The 19,377-nt window shown below is 43.2% G+C and overlaps 1 protein-coding gene and 1 long non-coding RNA gene across 3 annotated transcripts in view; one reads left to right on the plus strand and one right to left on the minus strand.

Annotated features, from left to right (window-relative positions):
• The window catches only part of LOC141086382 (uncharacterized), a 117,825-nt gene extending 117,768 nt beyond the window's left edge, over positions 1–57 (minus strand). Inside the window, exon 1 of the long non-coding RNA XR_012231585.1 lies at positions 13–57. This is a non-coding gene — a long non-coding RNA (uncharacterized lncRNA). The remainder of the gene's footprint in view (positions 1–12) is intronic.
• The window catches only part of LOC141086380 (zinc finger protein 385C-like), a 453,285-nt gene that overhangs the window by 126,558 nt on the left and 307,350 nt on the right, over positions 1–19,377 (plus strand). The gene's annotated exons all lie outside the window — the stretch shown is intronic.

Genomic DNA, 19,377 nt, shown 5'->3' on the forward strand with positions numbered 1-19,377 from the left:
AAAGATCATTACCTCATGTGAGCAATGGAATTTCTGCACAGCCAGTCACAATCCTAGTAGGTGTAGAGAATAGTGATAATATCTGCAAATCTACAGTTTCGGATTTTGGATGGATCAAAGATCATATGATGAGCGGATTTTGTAATAGTTGTTTACTTTTGTTTTTGCCACTTCCCGGGAGCTGTGGTGTGATCAGACCATGTCCCTGCATGATCAGACAGCCATTACACAGTACACAGCAGGGGCACATATATAAGATTGTCTCTGCACAGGGAAATAAATGAACACATCCAATTGTGGAACGTATTATTATTTCAAGATCTATTGATTAAAATGTACTTTGTTTGTGGGAAATACCCTTTAACAGATGATATGTCTATTTGAGTCTCATTTATAAGAGGGTATATATGACTGGTCACAAGTTCTCCATTCATTTGATTTCTGTGAGAGACTTACATTTAATAGAAGGTGTATGGGTATCGTCTCAAAAAGTGCTGACTCTAAAATTCTGAGCGTTTTGAAGCTTCGTTTTTCTCTGTAATCAGATTTTTCTACTTTCAGAATTACTTTCCTCAGGTATATATATATATATATATATATATATATATATATATATATATATATATATACTGTATGTCTGCAAAAAAATGCATCTTAAGAAAAAGCTTTTATCTGCTCTATCTCAGTGACGATGATGAATGTACCTTCTGGGTGCTGGAGGTAATGTCCTTGTTATTATTTTCACTAGTCTTGCCTAATTTACTAGGACAAGTAATTACGGGGGGCCTTACTCTAGACCTGTTCAAAACAGGACGGAAAAAGTAACCTCCCCTGGGAAGCCAATGGCCTAATTGAAGGAAAATAAACACGGAATAGAGGTAAAGGCTGGCAAAGAAAAAATAAAAGGGCTTTATTATGAGGAAACCTATAAGGAGCTGAGTTTACCATCCCTGAAATGAGTTTGCTGTATAAATACCCCTTTATGGCTCTCTCCCAGTATAAGACAAGCTCTCTTATACGCCTCTTGGCTCTGGCCCTGACTGTGTGAAAGGAAAGGCTTTTATGAAGTAGATCAGAGCACAGGGTACACTGGACATCTTGTTACACATTCTGCCTTTTAGGTTTGTCTTAAGCTGATATTTGTCCATGTCGTTGATAATATTTGACGCTGGTTGGTAATAAAACACGAGTTTTCCCTATCAATTTTGTCTAGTGGTTGAGGGTCACAGATTTCATGTGAATATTATTGTCACTGCTCATACATGCTTACTGTTCCTGATAGTAGCCAGATAGGTATGAGATCTGGATACAGTACCTAAGGTATGTGTGAAAAGAGTACTTCCTACATAATAAAAAATCACTACATGGACAACCCCTTTGTAAATATAACAGTATACTCACCTCTCTCCTTCCAGCAATGTCGTTGTTGTGTCATCAGGCGCTTGCTTGACATTGTACTTTCACATGAGCACTTCAACCCATCAGTGGCTGCTGATGGGCTACAACGTTCACACTTCCCTTGGACGAAACTGTGTCAGTTGAGGGAAGTGTGAGCACTGCAGTCCATCGTTGGCTTTGATTGGCTGCAGTACTCAAGTGACATAACAATGTCATGCGAACACCTGGAATATATTCTGTTTTTATTTTACATGGGTTGCTGTTTGAGTTAAGAAGGGGTTGACCAAGTAGTGGGCAAACCCTTTAGTAAATCTTTGAGTCATCATCTTCTTTTCCATGGGATTAAAACTATCCCTGCTTATGAAAGAAAAAGAGGAACTATACCTACCTCTACAATCTAGCCTGTGATTCTGGTCCAGAAGAAATTAAGTCCCAACTACTAGACATCTGACCCTGCAGCCAATCAGCGGCCTCAGTAGCCAGGTCACTGGTGGTCATGACATCTTCTGATGAGGGTGGATGCCAGGGGTAATTTTCACCCTTCATTCTCAAAAGGGTACAGCAGCATAGTGGCTCAGTGGTTAGCACCGTTGCTTTGTGACGCTGGGGTCTTGGGTTCAAATCCCACCAAGGTCAACATCTGCAAGGAGTTTTAATGTTCTTTCTGTGTTTCCTTGGCTTTCCTCCTGACCATTTTATAGCAGCAGTATATTTTACTCAGCATAAAAAACATTTGCTCTCAACGCTAGTTCACGAAAGAATGGATTCATCAATTTCCAGAACACATATCACTGGCTGTCGTAAACTAATCCCACTCCAGGGAGCCTCTAGTACATAACCATACATTAGCGGCGTGGATGTATACAATCAGTGTGATAGTGTCCAGCTCCCCTTGTCTCACACCTGCTCCCATAAGTACCCATCATCATCCTTCTAAATGACTAAACACTTGCACACTGTGGTTGATAAAAGCTTCAGGGTTAAGCAGTGCTCTGAAATATTGACAGTATTGTAGCCCTATTAACAGGCTGTGCCGGATGGAAGGACAATTAACTTGGCGTTTGCATTTTGTTCTGGGTCACTGTGTGGTTACGCAGGTCTATATACTGCATGTTTGCAAATACTTCAAATAGAAAGTAATAAAAATTACATTACTGAAGTTTGTTCACTCCATAGCTATTACCGGTAATATACTCCTGTATATTCCGATGTTCTTGTTTAAGTTGCACTTTTGTGATCGTGCCTGCTGTATACATTACACCATCTGCGCCTCTGTGTAGGTAGTGCACCACTGATGATGGTTGTTGTGTGCTGCACGTGGCAGCAGTAGGAAGAGCGATCCATCCCTCTATGAATCTTGTTACTGGACTATGGAGGCTGTATCTTGTCATAAGAAGATTATCTGTTAAGTTTTTATGGTATAGGGAGTCTATCACTCCCCAAACTGAAATTAAAATATTTTTACATTCATATTGCCCCCTATAAAAATCACACTATGTATGATATATTTAGTTATTTAGCTTTTAGTGATGTGCATGACCCCCTCAATTACCATCTTCCACCCCCCCTATGATGATTGACAGCGCTGCCTGTATCTTAGCCATGCACACTTTAGCATTACAGGAGCTCTGTCAGTGTTTGCGGGTGCCACGTGAAACCCCTGCCCTATCTGCATCGGCCGCTCATTACACACAGGGTCACAGAGCAGAAGGCGACTAATGCTGATAGGACATAGGGATGAGAGCTCGTTCTGACATTGTGCCTACTCGGCTCCCGAAGTGTCAGTGTCTGCACACTCATATACTGTCCTATCAGAATCAGACACCTGCGGCTGAGCAATCCAGTGTGCAGCGAGCGGCCACTGCAAACAGGACAGGGGGACGAGAAGGTTCCACACACACTGATGGCTCACGGCCATTGCAATGTCAGTGTGCGCAGTGCTGAGGATTCAATATACACAGCACTCCTTGGAGCACTATCAATCATCCTAACGGAAAAGGTGGAAGGTATGGTGCACCGTGCACTTGATAACACCAAGAGTACACTGAAGCTCCCTTATATGAATGTAAACATTGTTTAATAAAATTTTTTGAGGTCACAAACTCCGTTTAACATAAACACTTGATTTACACAAAAGGTCATTTGCTAATGACAGAATACAGTCGTTGTTAGTACAGAAACAAGTTTTATAGAAGAATGGATTGCTCTTCCTACTGTGGCCACCTGAAGTAAACGTAAAAATGTAATGACTCATCAACCAGTGGTGCCACCAGCACAGTACTATCTACTGTATGTATATGGTTTCATTTTAGATTTGGGGGTGACTGACTCCCTTTAAACTTTTTTTTACTTGCATCTTTGAGTCTAACCAGACAGACTAATATTAGCTAATACTTCCTATTCTGTAGAGATCACTTCTCAGCAGTAATCTCATTATCATCAAAGGCAGGATTTCAATCAAATATGACCCTTAGGGCTCATGCAGACGTCCATGCAACATGATCCGAGCACATACTGTAATGCACGGACTGGACACGGGTCTCCTGACCTAAGCGTGACAGCCTCATAGAAGTATGAGTCCGTGCATTGTAGTCCGTGCTCGAGCCATGTTTTATTGCATGAGCCCTTACAAAGGGGTAACTATTCTGACTCATGGATATGTAGAACGTATGGTGCCTGGATAGACCTCTCTTTCTGTGCCCCTTCCGTATCGACCTGTACTCACGTTCATACCGATTAATCAGACAGCTTAACTCAGCCACGATCTCATGTAAGAAGACTCCAGGAAAAGAGGGATGCTTTAACTGAAATTCTTGTATTATGATGAAAGCAGCAGGTAAAAAGGAATATTCTTCAGGGGACATGTAAGAAGATGCATACAGATGGAGGGACGATCACAAAATGGAGAATAAGGGAGGGAACAAACATAGATCACAGGACTACAGGGAGAGAGTTGGGACAAAATACAGGGAAAGGCAAACTTCTGCCTAGCAACAAGGATACAACACAAGCAATGCAAATATTAAATGATTTCCCAAGTCGTGGGACATGACACTCCCCGTCTGAAATCCTTGGATTTCACGATGTCCTTAATTCTTCGAAGTCGTTCGAACCTGAAAAACAAGAGAAAAGAAAAACATGCATGCAATAATAAACATCAAACATTTTTAAAGTCCAACTCGTTGTTGACCCGTAGATCACACCGGAAGATAAGTCCAAGTCTATTAAACCCATCTTTGGATTGGGGAAGCCGGAAACATGCCAACTCTTCCACCAACCCAGCAATCCAATGGCAATGTTCAAAGTTCAATCCAATGGAAAATGTCAATGTTCAATAAAACTGGGGGATGAGGAGGTATGCTCCCCGCCGTGAGCAACGTCCAGGAGCAATGTTCAGTTCATGTGACGTCCTCCTTTGGCAGTAGCAGCACGAGATCGGTGACCGGACGGAGGAAGGTTCGGGTAGAGCCCCCTTTTGTCACCTTAACTTCTGTCTTACGCGTCTTTCCGTCCTCGCTGGGCATGACCTTGGTGATAAGACCCATTGGCCAGTCGTTACGATGAGCCTCTTTGTCTTTTAAGAGAACAAGGTCTCCGTAGAAGGTAAAGGAGTCAATTGCAATGTCCATTTCGTCTCTTACAACTTCAGCAATTTCTACTGCCAGTACTGCAGCGCAAAGTTCGAGTCTGGGTACAGAGTGTGCAGGCTTCGGGGTTAATTTGGCCTTACCCAGGATGAAACCACAATGCACCTTATTAGCTTCTAAGGTCTTCAGATAAGCTACTGCGGCTATGGCTTCTGTAGATGCATCACAGAAAATATGAACTTCTCTTCTGATTGCAGCCAAAGATGATCTTGGAGAATAACAACGTGGGACTTGGAGTTGCTCTAAGAACTTCAATGACTTCTTCCATGTCTCCCACCTTTGCTGTTTCTGAGTCGTCAGCGGGGTGTCCCAATCGGTGTTCTCGGCAGTGAGCTGTCTTAACAGTATCTTGCCTTGAATAGTGATGGGTGCTACAAACCCGAGAGGATCGTAGATGCTGTTTATGACAGATAGGACTCCTCGTTTGGTAAAGGGTTTGTCACAGGGCGACACTTGGAAGGTGAAGGTGTCCTGTTTGATATCCCACAGTAGACCAAGGCTGCGCTGTGTGGGAGGAACATCAGAACCTAGGTTGAGGTCCTTTAGGTTCGTGGCATGGTCCTCAGATGGAAACGCGCTCATTACCTCTACTGTTAGAGATGATCTTGTGGAGTCTGAGGTTTGATGTGGATAGCATTTCCTGTGTCCTGGAGAGTAGGTCAATTGCCTCTTCACTTGTGGGCAAGGACTTAAGCCCGTCGTCTACGTAGAAGTTCTTCTCTACGAATTGACGAGCATCGGATCCGTACTCTCTCTCACCTTCCTGGGCTGTCCGTCTCAGTCCGTAGATCGCCACAGCAGGTGAAGGACTGTTGCCGAAGACATGGACCTTCATCCGGTAGTCTATGACTTGATTGTTGACATTGTTGTCTTTGTGCCATAGGAACCTAAGATAGTTTCTGCTGTCTTCCTTCATGATGAAGCAATGAAACATCTGCTGAATGTTGGCCATTATAGCAACAGGTTCTTGTCTGAAGCGGATCAATACTCCAAGGAGGCTGTTGTTCAGGTTGGGTCCAGTTAGTAGCAGGTTGTTGAGAGAGAGGCCTTCATACTGAGCACTGGAGTCAAACACCACTCTGATCTGGTTAGGCTTGTGAGGGTGATAGACACCAAAGGATGTAAGGTACCAACATTCTTCTCCTTCCTTCAGTGGTGGCGCAGGTTCAGCATGATCTCTGTCAAAGATGTTCTGCATAAAGTCAATGAAATGCTTCTCCATCTCTGGTTTCCTCTTTAGGGTACGCTTTAAGGATGAGAACCTTGCAGTTGCTTGCTGCAGGTTGTTCGGCAACCTCGCTCTTGGGAAACGAAAGGGTAAAGGAGCTACCCAACTGTTGGAGTCATCTTGAACAAATTCTTTGTCCATAACCTTTATGAATTCTTTATCTTCCCTTGTGGGTGCTAACTTGTTGTCTTCATTTGTGGAATCGAACACTGTTGACCCGAGGTTTTCGTCCCAGGGCTGGAGCATGTTCATGTTGAAGGATTCCTGTTGCCTCTTGGTGTTGCTCACTTTCTCTTTCACCCAGTAATGATGTGGGCATGGCTGAAAATGAGTGCTGCGACCATTTGGCAAGATGTGTGTTTTGTAAGAGGAGATGTTATTAGGTCTCTTCATCTTGAGTATGCAAACATTGCCTATAATTACCCAGCCTAGATCAAAGCATTGGGCAAATGGTGCGTCGTGTGGTCCGTTAATTTGCTGACGTACCTTGTGCAGCCGGAGAATGTCTCTGCCAAGCAAAATCAGGATATCTGCGCTGTTGTTGAGGGCTGGTATCTTGTTTGCTATCCCCTTGAGATGTGGGTGATGAAGAGCAGCCTCTGGCGTTGGGATCTCTTCTCGATTGGATGGAATCTGGTTGCACTCGACAAGTGTAGGTAAGGGTATCTCTACGGTGTTGTCGAGGGATGTCGCCATAAGACCACTGGCCCTTCTCCCAGAGACCTCTGTAACACCGCTGCAGGTACTTAAGGTGTAAGGGTAAGCATTTCCCTTTAAGTTAAACATATCAAAGAGTTCTGACCTTGCAAGTGATCGGTTGCTCTGATCATCCAAGAGGACGTACACCTTCACGGCTTTCTCTGGGTGACCGTTGGGATATACGTTCACCAGGCAAATGTTTGCACAGGACTTGTCCCAGAGACCTTCTCCGCAGACTTCTGCGCACGAAGAAGATATTGTGGTATGACTTGCAGTTTGAGCTGCGTCCTCCCCGCCATGGCTCGTGGTGGGGGAAGGAGTACGTGTAGAGTCAGGACGGTATGGGTGGAGTGCTTGTACGTGATCCTCACTGTCACACTCCATACACTTAATTGTAGTTTTACAGTCTTTAGCAAGGTGTTCAGTAGAAGCACAACATCTGTAGCATACCCCGAACTTCTTTAGAAGTTCCTTGCGTTCTTGGAGCGGTTTCTTCCTGAAGCCGATGCACTTTTTTAAGGGATGTGGCTTCTTGTGGATGGGACACTCACGATTTGGGTTCTCTATCTTTTCACCCTTGTTGCTCTTGCCTGGGGCTGATGTTGGTAAGGGAAGAATATCCGTCTTCTTCACTGACACTGGACCCCTGCAGTTTCTGTCATTCGAGCGTGTGCTCACGTATTTAGAAGGAGGTGAAGCTGGGCCACTGGATTCTCCGTAGGAAAAGCTTGGGTCATTCTTACGCTCTGCAATGTCTTTTATAAACTCACAGAAGTAGGAGAACGGAGGAAATGACACTTGATGGTCTTTCTTGTATTTTGACCCTATTGCAGTCCACTTCTCTTGTACATTGTATGGTAGCTTGGAGATAATGGGGTTTACTCCACGAGCAGTGTCCAGGTAGCTGAGGCCAGGTAGGTGGGTGTCTGCCTTGGCCAGCTGGAGCTCTAACAGCAGGTCACTGAGCTCTAAGAACTTTGAACTGTCCTTGCTTGATATCTTTGGAAAACTCTGTAGTCGCTTGAACAGTGCATCCTCTATGGCTTCTGGACTGCCAAATTTTCTCTCTAGTCTTTCCCATGCAGCCATGAGACCAGCCGTTGGATTACTGATATGTACAGACCTGAGTCTCTTGACACGCTCTGTGGATTGTGGTCCTAACCATCTGATCAGCAGGTCCAGCTCTTCCGCAGCAGTGATGCCGAGGTCACTAGTTACGGTTCTAAAGGCACTTTTCCAACCTCTGTAATTTTCAGGTTGGTCGTCGAACCTTGTGAGACCGGTTTTAGTAAGTTCACGACGAATCATGTACCTTGCGAAGTCGGACATGTCTGTTCTTTCTGACTTAGGATGCACAATTGTAGGCTGAGCGGTGTTGTACATAGGGGTGGAGATGTCTTGGCCTTGAAACATGTGGAAGTATGGAGTGGCATATGCATTTAGTCCAGCGACTGGTTTGGTGGGTATAGTTTCTGCTACCTGCGGAGGTGGCACTGTGTGGTTGTCGAGGGTTGCATGTAGGTATTAGCCTGTGGAGTTTGGTGAGATGCAGGGTTTTGGCGCATACTGGAATATGAAGGAAGTTCAAGTTTGGGAGCATTGTACTGACCTTGAATGCAGGATTCTGTAAGTGGATCGGCATCCTGGTGCTCTGGAGAAGCGTCAACACCATCAGGTGTGTTAGTGATGATCTGCGGTTCGCCATCTTGGCTTAGCACGTAGTCTCTTGTGCGTTCAATATGGTCTTCTGCCTCCATTTCACACAAACTGACGCTGTCTCTTTGACTCCCACTGATAGCCTGCTCGAGTACCTTTAATTCTGCCATGGCTGTTGCATGCTCACATTCCTTCTCTAGAGCTTCCTTTTCCGCTTTCATGCGTGCCACTTCTGCATCCATTTCTGCAGCTGCTGCATCCATTTCTGCTCTCTTTTGTGCAAAGGCAGCTTGTACCTTAGTAGTTTCAGCCTTAGCACGTGCTCTTATAAGCTGCTCAGTAAGAGTAGAATATTTTGATGAACTTGACCTAGATGAACGTTTTGAGTGCTTACACGATTTGGATGAGCGAGTTGATGCATCTGGTGTCCGTGCGATTCTAGCCTCTATCTTGGCTTTAATGTCACGTACAGTGCAGTCTCATTCAGAATTAAGCTGCTGGAAACCTTGCAATTCGTTTAAAGTCTCTGGGAGATTCAGTTTCTTCAGGAGAATAATGTATTGGTCACTCTTCTCCATATACATTTGGTATGCTGTGCATAATTGTTCTAGGGCTCCCTCTGGTGGTAACCCATGAGAAGCAGGCCTTGATACAGTGTCTATGTGACTCAGCACTTTCTTCCATACTGAAGACACATCACTATATAATTCATATTTTTAAACCGAATCAAAGAAAAACCCAAATTTTGGTCAAAAAATGTATATAAAAAATTAAATAAGATATATGAATAATAAAAAAGTCATAAAACAGATATGCAATTAAAATACCTTTATTGAGTAATAGTAATACGAATATATATAAAAAAGATGTGTGCTCAAAAGAATTTAATATACACCTATATAGGTTAATAAAGCACAGCGTTCCCCATTAATAAATAACTATATTTTATCCCTCTATACATTGGCTCCTTAGAAGAGTGACATAAAATATATGGAGACCATATAGGCTCAAACAAGTGTCTGTGCATAGAACCATGTGGTGATGCAAAACAATCAACAAGGAGAGAAACCAATGTGATGGTATAAAGTGCAAAAAATGCAAATTCCAAAAATAAATAAAAGAGTGAGTGTAGGGGAAAGGAGGGAAGAATAGAGGGTATATACCTTGGAGGAACGCTGCTGGATGAGCTACACACGCCCGACGTACGTTTCGGAATGAATCCTTCGTCAGGGGGTGGAGTGTGTAATCACACAATTGTGTAATCACATAATTCACATTTTGCAGTCTCTAAATTCTCCATGACTTTCCATGTGGGTTTGACTGTACGTTTTCCCCTTTCGCTAGATGGTGGATGGGGGTCTGGGTCTCTTTCCTGTGCTTGTAAGTCTGGTAGGGACATTGTATTCCTTGCTTCAGACATGATTAGATTGCAGGCAGGAAGAGTGGATGATGAGGGTTATACTTCTCACTGTTCAGCAACAGGAAATACACAGACTCTGCACAGAGTTGATACTTTGTATCTAATGCTGGAGCAGCTGCAGGGTCTTGCGTAATGATGGGAGTTATATTCCTCTCTGTTCAGCTGCAGTGTGGCTTCTATGCACGCTGGGGTCTGGCTGGAACTGGGTTACAGTCTATCTGGAAAATGTCCTTTTCCACTGAGATTCAGCACAGACCTTGAGTTACTGTCTCTGAAGGCAGGTTATTCCTTTTTACTATTCTGACTCATGGATATGTAGAACGTATGGTGCCTGGATAGACCTCTCTTTCTGGGCCCCTTCCGTATCGACCTGTACTCACGTTCATACCGATTAATCAGACAGCTTAACTCAGCCACGATCTCATGTAAGAAGACTCCAGGAAAAGAGGGATGCTTTAACTGAAATTCTTGTATTATGATGAAAGCAGCAGGTAAAAAGGAATATTCTTCAGAGGACATGTAAGAAGATGCATACAGATGGAGGGACGATCACAAAATGGAGAATAAGGGAGGGAACAAACATACATCACAGGACTACAGGGAGAGAGTTGGGACAAAATACAGGGAAAGGCAAACTTCTGCCTAGCAACAAGGATACAACACAAGCAATGCAAATATTAAATGATTTCCCAAGTCGTGGGACATGACAGTAACACAGAATCAACACTCACATTAAGTGCTGGACAATGTTTTCTGTGGCTTGCTAATGTTATTTCAGTAAATAAACTGTTAAGTGGTTTATAGTTGTTTACATGATTGGTGTAATTAAGCATTTGCCTTCTAGTTGTTAATATTTCTGAATTATTTAGTGGCAGCATATGCATGAATATACTTTGTTGCTTTATATTCAGAACTATATTATCACTTTCTGTGGGACTATTGTAGAAACTAATCTTGAAGTACATAGAGATGTAGTCTGTTATGTCAACACTTATCACAATGGTTTTCAACTGAGTCACAAAAATAAGGATTGCTAAGGGCCCCGTCACACATAACGACTCACCAGCGATCCCGACAACGATATCAACGTGTCAGGATCGCTGGTAAGTCGCTATGTGATCGCTGGTGAGCTGTCAAACAGACAGCTTCACTAGCGCGTGCGTCCCTTGGATACCCGATGTGTATGTTAGTTACCAGCTCCCTGCATCAGCGCGCTGGTAACTAACGAACACAGGGACGCTGTGCGCTCGTCCCTTGGATACCCGATGTGTACGCCCGTCCCTTGGATACCCGATGTGTACGTTAGTTACTAGCTGATTGCTGGTCTCAAGCTGTCACACGCAGCGATGCGCGCTGGCCAGCGGGAGACCAGCGACCAAAGAAAAGTCCTGGGCTTTCCTACAGTGATCAGCGATACCGGCAGGGGGGCCGGTCGCTGATCGCTGTCACACACAGCGATCTCGCTGGTGAGATCGCTGTTGTGTCACAAAACTTGTGATTCAGCAGCGATCTCGCTAGCGAGATCGCTATGTGTGACGGGGCCTTTAGTCATACAAAACGTAATGATGCTAGACCAGTGTTTCTCGGATCCAGCTATGAAGCACATCCAAGATGTCATTACGTAAATATGCTGTATATCTGTGACCATTCCTAATACCCTGAAAATAGTATGATCTTGGCTAATTAAATCCTGAAAACATGACTTGCTGAGCAAGGCTGCAGTTAGGGGGTCTAAAAGACCAGGTAAGCTCCCCTGGCACAATACAGATTGAAGTCACATCATGCACTAGCCTGGCTTTACTGGCACATCAGATGATGCAACCAGGCCCATATTAGCCACCAAGTACCTGAGGTCCAGTGCTTAGGGTGGCCAATTGTAGTGGGTGGACTGTCACTGAGGCAATTTTTTTAAGAGTCTCGCTGATATCAGCACTGCAGAGGAGAGAGGAAGAAAGACGGAGCTACAGTGCATGCAGAGCCCCAGCTTTGTGGTACCATACTCTTTTATCACATTGAATCAGCTACCAATCACTACAGTTACAAATCACAAAATTATAAATGTGCCAGGAGGGATTGAATATGTGCGAATCAATCATCTATAGGTGTGCCAGGGACCTGCTGTGTTGGCAAATGTATGTGCAACTGTGTGTGCAGTCTTAGGACACAAATACAGTTGAACACTATGGTGGGGCAGTGGGTTGTTTGCCATTTGTTGTGGTTGCCTTCTTGCCACTTTGTACCTTCACCCTATAGACCCCTGGATGGCACCAATCCATTAAATAGTGGTGAGATGCAATGAAATAATTGTATTGCACCAATTTTGCAGTTCTGGTATCTCATAGGCAGAAATCCTAAAGTGACCAACAAGCTGTGCTGCTCCATTTTTCATGAGAATGGGGCTAGTGAAGTATTAATTTTGCTAATTATTGGGCCAGCATTACTAAGCTGAGGAGTGAAATAGCACCATTTCAGAGTGGGGGGCACAAAGATATCACTACTGAGAGGAAAACACTAGGGGGCATTAAGGTGGCATCATTAATTACTGTGGGCCACCACTAAGAGCCTGGTCATGTGTCTGCTGCTGAGGGTGCTTGAGAATCAGAGTGAGAAGCCTTGTTCTAGACTAATATTTTTCAGTGTTTCTAAGCCAAGTATTTCTATCTCATATAAAGCTGATCAAAACACCCCAAGACAAGGACCGTATGCTGCACAGCTAATACGAAAAACGTAGCATGAGTGTGTGTGAGAGCCTCTTTGTGACATGACATGTTACCCTCTGGAGTTGATAGCCTGAGTTCTAGATTACTATCCCCAAAGAACCTTTTGGACGTCATGTGAAAAATATTATTTATTGGACATACTGTTGTAAAGAGGGTGGATTGGATCACATACCGTAAACATAACCCCCTTATACCACAATGACCATTGACCCTAAAAACCCATGTCCAAGTTCTGGCTCCTGCTCATTCAGAGGCGTTCCTGGTAGGCAGTGCTTATTCAACACTCTCTTTGCAGCTTGTTCTCCCACGCATTTTACTTCTTGCTTCTTGGAGATTTTCCCACGCATTTAACTTCTTGCTTCTTGGAGATTTGCAAGTTTGTGCGAAATTGACTAGAAATTTTTAGTTTTGTGTTGGCATATTGGCACAAATGACAAAGTTAGAGGAAGGTGGAAGGTCCTTAAAGATGATTTCAGGGAATTAGGCTGCAAGCTTAAAGCAAGGACCTCCAAGGTGGTATTTTCGGAAATACTTCCTGTACCATGTGCCACGCCAGAGAGGCAACGGGAGATTAGGGAGTTAATAAGTGGCTCAACAATTGGTGTAGGAAGGAGGGGTTTGGGTTCCTAGAGAACTGGGCCGACTTCTCAGTTGGCTACAGGTTCTACACTAGGGACGGGCTGCACCTCAATGGGGATGGTGCAGCTGTGCTGGGGGAGAAAATGGCTAGAAGGTTGGAGGAGTGTTTAAACTAGGGACTGGGGGGAGGGTATTCCTTTTATAGGAGGGGAAGACAATACAGATAGAGACCTGGGCACAAATAATGACACTGGGGGTGAGGGTGGCATGGGGGGTGGGGTTAGAACAGTTAATAATTTAAGAAAGAATAGAGGCACAGAGAGACACATAAAGTGCATGTATACTAATGCCAGAAGCCTCGCAAACAAAATGGAGGAATTGGAATTAATGTTGTTGGAACATAATTATGACATGGTGGGGATATCTGAGACATGGCTGGACGAGAGCCATGACTGGGCAGTTAGTTTACAGGGCTATAGTCTGTTCAGAAATGACCGTATGAATAAGCGAGGGGGAGGCGTGTGTTTGTATGTAAAATCATCCTTAAAACCCATCCTGAGTGAAAATATATATGAATCTAATGAAAATGTAGAGTCCCTGTGGGTGGAGATAAGGGGAGGGGGAAAAAATAATAAATTACTGATAGGGGTTTGTTATAAATCTCCAAAAATAATGGAAGCAACAGAGAATATCCTCATAAAGCAAATACATGAAGCTGCGACTCAAGGAGAAGTCATTATTATGGGGGACTTCAACTACCCTGAAATACATTGGGGAACTGAAACCTGCAATTCCAGCAAAGGTAATAGGTTTTTGACAACTTTGAGAGACAATTACCTTTCACAACTGGTTCAGGACCCAACAAGAGGGGGGGCACTGCTAGACCTAATATTAACCAACAGGCCAGACCGCATATCAAATATAAGGGTTGAGGGTCACTTGGATAATAGTGATCACAAATTAATAAGTTTTCATGTCTCCTTTAATAAGATGTGTAGTAGAGGGGTTACAAGGACACTAAACTTCAGGAAAGCAAATTTTCAACGGATGAGAGATGATCTTGGTGCAATCAACTGGGACGATATCCTGAGACATAAAAATACACAAAGAAAATGGGAGACGTTTATTAGCATCCTGAATAGGACCTGTGCACAATATATACCGTATGGGAATAAACATGCTAGAAATAGGAGGAAACCACTATGGCTAAATAGAGCTGTAAGGGGCGCAATAAGAGATAAAAATAAAGCATTTAGAGAATTAAAGCAAGTAGGTAGTGATGAGGCATTAACTAAATACAGAAGATTAAATAAATTCTGTAAAAAGCAAATCAAGACAGCAAAGACTGAGACAGAGAGACTCATTGCCAGAGAAAGTAAAAATAATCCCAAAATATTCTTTAACTACATAAATAGTAAGAAACTAAAAAATGATAGTGTTGGCCCCCTTAAAAATAGTCTGGGTGAAATGGGGGATGAGGAAAAAGACAATATGCTAACTTACTTTTTTTCAACAGTATTTACACAAGAAAATCTCATGACGAATAACATGATCAATGATAACAAAAATTCTCCATTAAATGTCACTTGTTTAACCCAGCAGGAAGTACGGCGGCGTCTAAAAATCACTAAAATTGACAAATCCCCAGGCCCGGATGGGATACACCCCCGAGTACTGCAGGAATTAAGTACAGTCATAGATAGACCATTATTTTTAATCCTTAAAGATTCCCTAATAACAATGTCTGTACCACAGGACTGGCGTATGGCAAATGTGGTGCCTATATTCAAAAAGGGGACAAAAACTGAACTTGGAAATTATAGGCCAGTGAGCTTAATCTCTACTGTGTGTAAAATCCTGGAGGGTTTTCTAATAGATACTATACTGGAGTATCTGAAGAAGAATAACCTCATGAACCAATATATACATGGGTTTACAAGGGATCGTTCCTGTTAGACTAATCTGATAAGCTTTTATGAAGAAGTAAGTTCAGGAATGGACCAAGGGAATGCAGTGGACGTGGTGTACATGGACTTTTCAAAAGCTTTTGATACGGTGCCACACAAAAGGTTGATGCATAAAATGAGAACAATGGGGATAGGGGAAAATATGTGTAAGTGGGTTAAGAGCTGGCTCAGGGATAGGAAACAAAGGGTGGTTATTAATGGAGCACACTTGGACTGGGTCACGGTTAACAGTGGGGTAACACAGGGGTCAGTATTGGGCCCGCTTCTTTTTAACATATTTATTAATGACCTTGTAGGGTGCATAGAGAGTAGAATTTCAATATTTGCAGATGACACTAAACTCTGCAGGGTAATCAATACAGAGGAGGACAATTTTATATTACAGGAGGATTTATGTAAACTAGAAGCTTGGGCTGATAAATGGCAAATGAGCTTTAATGGGGATAAATGTAAGGTCATGCACTTGGGTAGAACAAACAAGATGTATAATTATGTGATTAATTGTAAAACACTGGGCAAAAGTGTCACCGAAAAAGACCTGGGTGTATGGATGGACGACAAACTCAAATTTAGTGGCCAGTGTCAGGCAGCTGCTGCAAAGGCAAATAAAATAATGGGATGCATTAAAAGAGGCATAGATGCTCATGAGGAGAACATAATTTTACCTCTACATAAGTCACTAGTGCGACCACACTTAGAATACTGCGTACAGTTCTGGTCTCCGGTGTATATTTACTTTTATTGCACTCACAACGACTAAACGAGCTATCAAGTTAGTAGCCACACATTCAGCAGTGATCATAGCATTGCATTAGTTTCACTGTAAGCAAGCAAAATGTCTGATCAGGTCTAATGCAAAAACTAATCAGTGCTTTAATCCTGATACTCTGACAATCTAAACAGATGGGCCTCTAGTTTTCCTTTAAGTGCAGTATTTTCTATGTAGCCAACCATGTGGATATTCAAATTGGGAACATGTTTTTTTGCCGTTAAGAACAGTAATTTATATATTGACTTGCATTGTTCCTTCAAGCAAAACCCTGATATTTCGCTTCTTTCATCTTCTCGGACATGGACCAGAAAACACTTAAAGCTGTATGGTAGCCGTCCTTCATGTGGAGGTTGCTTCATTGAATTCTTTCTAGCAGTTTTGTGAACCTCACGACTTCAGAAATTCACTTGTTAGGTCATCTCTATTCATAGTGAGCTATTGATAGCCTAAACTGTTTATTAGAAGCCAATATGGTGCTAAAATTGTTCCGCAACTAGTTAATGATCCAGATGGCAGAATTGCCCGTCTCTATATACACTGGGCTAGACTGGCACATGGCAATTACTACTGATTGAGTTACAAAAGACAGAGAGGCAGCTGCTTAGGATTTGGCAAGGCGATGACTCTTGGCTCATAAACACAACTTGTCACACTCTCCGCTATGCTTACTTTATGAGAGCATCTCACAGGTGGCAGAAACTCGGTAGCAGTGTGAACGAGATGCTCAGCGTGATGTTTCTTGTCATATCAGAGCAAGTGAGGTGGGAATCTGCCTGTTTTAATAATAAGCTGCAAGCAAAGCGACACCGAGTATCAAAGTGTGCCTGCGGTCCCTTCCCTAATGGTGTCACTTTTTCCGACCAAGCACATCTAATTGGCAGAGCTTTGTGTTTTGTAATCAACGTTTTTATTGGAATCAGTGCGCTGAAAGAGTCTTGAGTTTCATTGTAGGATGTTGAAAGGGACATGGATATAGCAGCTAATTTATTTGGTTATTACCTTATTGCAGTTTTGGCAAGAAAACTGAACAAGCATCCACAGCCACTGCTTCACTTACACTGGCATTTGGAGACCCACAGGCCCACTTGCTGTGAAGTGAATGAGAAATATTTGTGCTTTTGTGGGTTGTGACTGATCATGGTGTACATGACATTTGCAAACTACCAACAATCAGTCACTAAATAATTTTACAGTCACTAAATAATATCATGTTACAAGTATGATCACCACGAGTTCAGCATAAATACCACCATTAGCCATCAATAATGACATCATTAACAAAAAACTGCCAAGACCAATATAATCATGAATATTACAATATAAGAGATAAATAATACTGCCAGACCATAACAATACATGACCACCACAATTAATTTTTTAAAAGCCCTCAGCTCATTGTGACTTGATGAATGAACAATCTGTAAGAAGATTGATCATGTGCAACCCTATATAGGTCCAACAGGGTCTTCTCCACTGTTTTCTTGACAGTATCAAGCCGTAGGGTTGCCGGTCTTTCTCTTCGCATTGTTCCTTCTATTTCTCCGACCATGATGTTATGTCCTTCTCCAGTGATTGCTCTCTTCGTGTGATGTGTCCAAAGCAGGCAAGTCGTAGCTTGGTGATCCTTGCTTCCAGTGACATATCTGGCTTGATTTGTTCCAAAATTGATTTGTTTGCTCTTGCCATCAATGATATTGATAACGTCCTTCTCCAGCACCACATTTTGAAGGTGTCTTCTGTCTATTCTTCTGCATTGCTTCTTTATGTCCAGGTTTCGCATATGTGTGTTACCACAGAAAAGACCAAACTATGAATGAGTGGTATCTTCGTGGCCAGTGAAATGTTCTTCGATTTAATCTTGTCCAGTGACATCATTGTTGATTTGCCCATAACTGTTTGTCTTATCGACTACCACTTTTGTCAATGCATCGTGCATGCCAGCAAATATGGTAGTGATGATACCACCATACTGCTCATTAAGATAAAACACATATTCCCACCATACAATGACCATATAGTCATAGATACCAGTTCTACACTAGTGTTCTGTAGACAGTATATGTGTACTATATCAGACTGGGGTGCCAGGGACCAACCAGTAGCATTGACTCTGGGGGCCGTTACATTATATAATTATACTAGCTGAAGAGCCCAGCGCTGCTCAGGCATAGTAACTAACTGTGGTTAGTTATAACAAATTATAATTATCCTCCATCTCATAGTCCCATGCCCATATACCCATCACACATCCTCCATCCCATAGTCCCATGCCCATATACCCATCATACATATTCTCCATCCCATAGTCCCATGCCCATATACCCATCATACATATTCTCCATCCCATAGTCCCATGCCCATATACCCATCATACATATTCGCCATCCCATAGTCGAGTGCCCATATACCCATTACACATCCTTCATCTCATAGTCCCATGCCCATATACCCATCATACATATCCGCCATCCCATAGTCCCGTGCCCATATACCCATCATACATATCCTCCATCCCATAGTCCAGTGCCCATATACCCATCACACATCCTCCATCCCATAGTCCCGTGCCCATATACCCATCATACATGTCCTCCATCCCATAGTCCAGTGCCCATATACCCATCACACATCCTCCATCCCATAGTCAACCTGTCAGGAATACCACACTGAACTTGCTCACTGAGCCAGTGCGCGTGTCCTGAGTAAAGTGAACTGTGCTCAAAGATACCTGTAGAGCAGGCAGCAGCCGAGTAGATGTGTACTTCAGAACAGCAGGACCTGAAGCATGTGACTGCTAGGGGCGTGGCCTAAACTCCAGAGAGCTAGGAGCTGCAAGAGAACTCCTAGCAGGGCAACTGCGAGACAAAGTTACCAAGGGGCATAGACAGGGAGGATAGTCAGGACGTAGCCAATGAGTCATACACAGAGATAGCTGCAAGGTACAAGAGGAGTGAGCAGAGAGTAGTAAGATCACAGGCAATAGGCCATACACAGAGAGGGTAGCGCAGTACAGAATCAACAGGCAAACTCACAACGGGAAACAGAACTGGGTCAGAACCCTATAAACAAGCTATAACAACGAACAGGCACAGGCACACAAAGGTCAGCACACTCGGCCAAAGGCAAAAGTATAACTGGCAGGGATTGGAGCTTCCCAGGGGTTTAAGAAGCTCTCCCAGAACCAAAAAGAGGCCACAATAATTAACCCCAGGTGTGCAGGTCAAAACCTGCACTGAGCTCCAGACATTAACCCCTGACGTGCAGCTCAAAAACCTGCACTTGGATCATGAC

The sequence above is a fragment of the Dendrobates tinctorius genome, unplaced genomic scaffold (genome assembly GCF_039654945.1).
Source record: "Dendrobates tinctorius isolate UK_male_01 unplaced genomic scaffold, ASM3965494v1 ptg000032l, whole genome shotgun sequence".
In the NCBI taxonomy this organism is placed as follows: domain Eukaryota; kingdom Metazoa; phylum Chordata; class Amphibia; order Anura; family Dendrobatidae; genus Dendrobates; species Dendrobates tinctorius.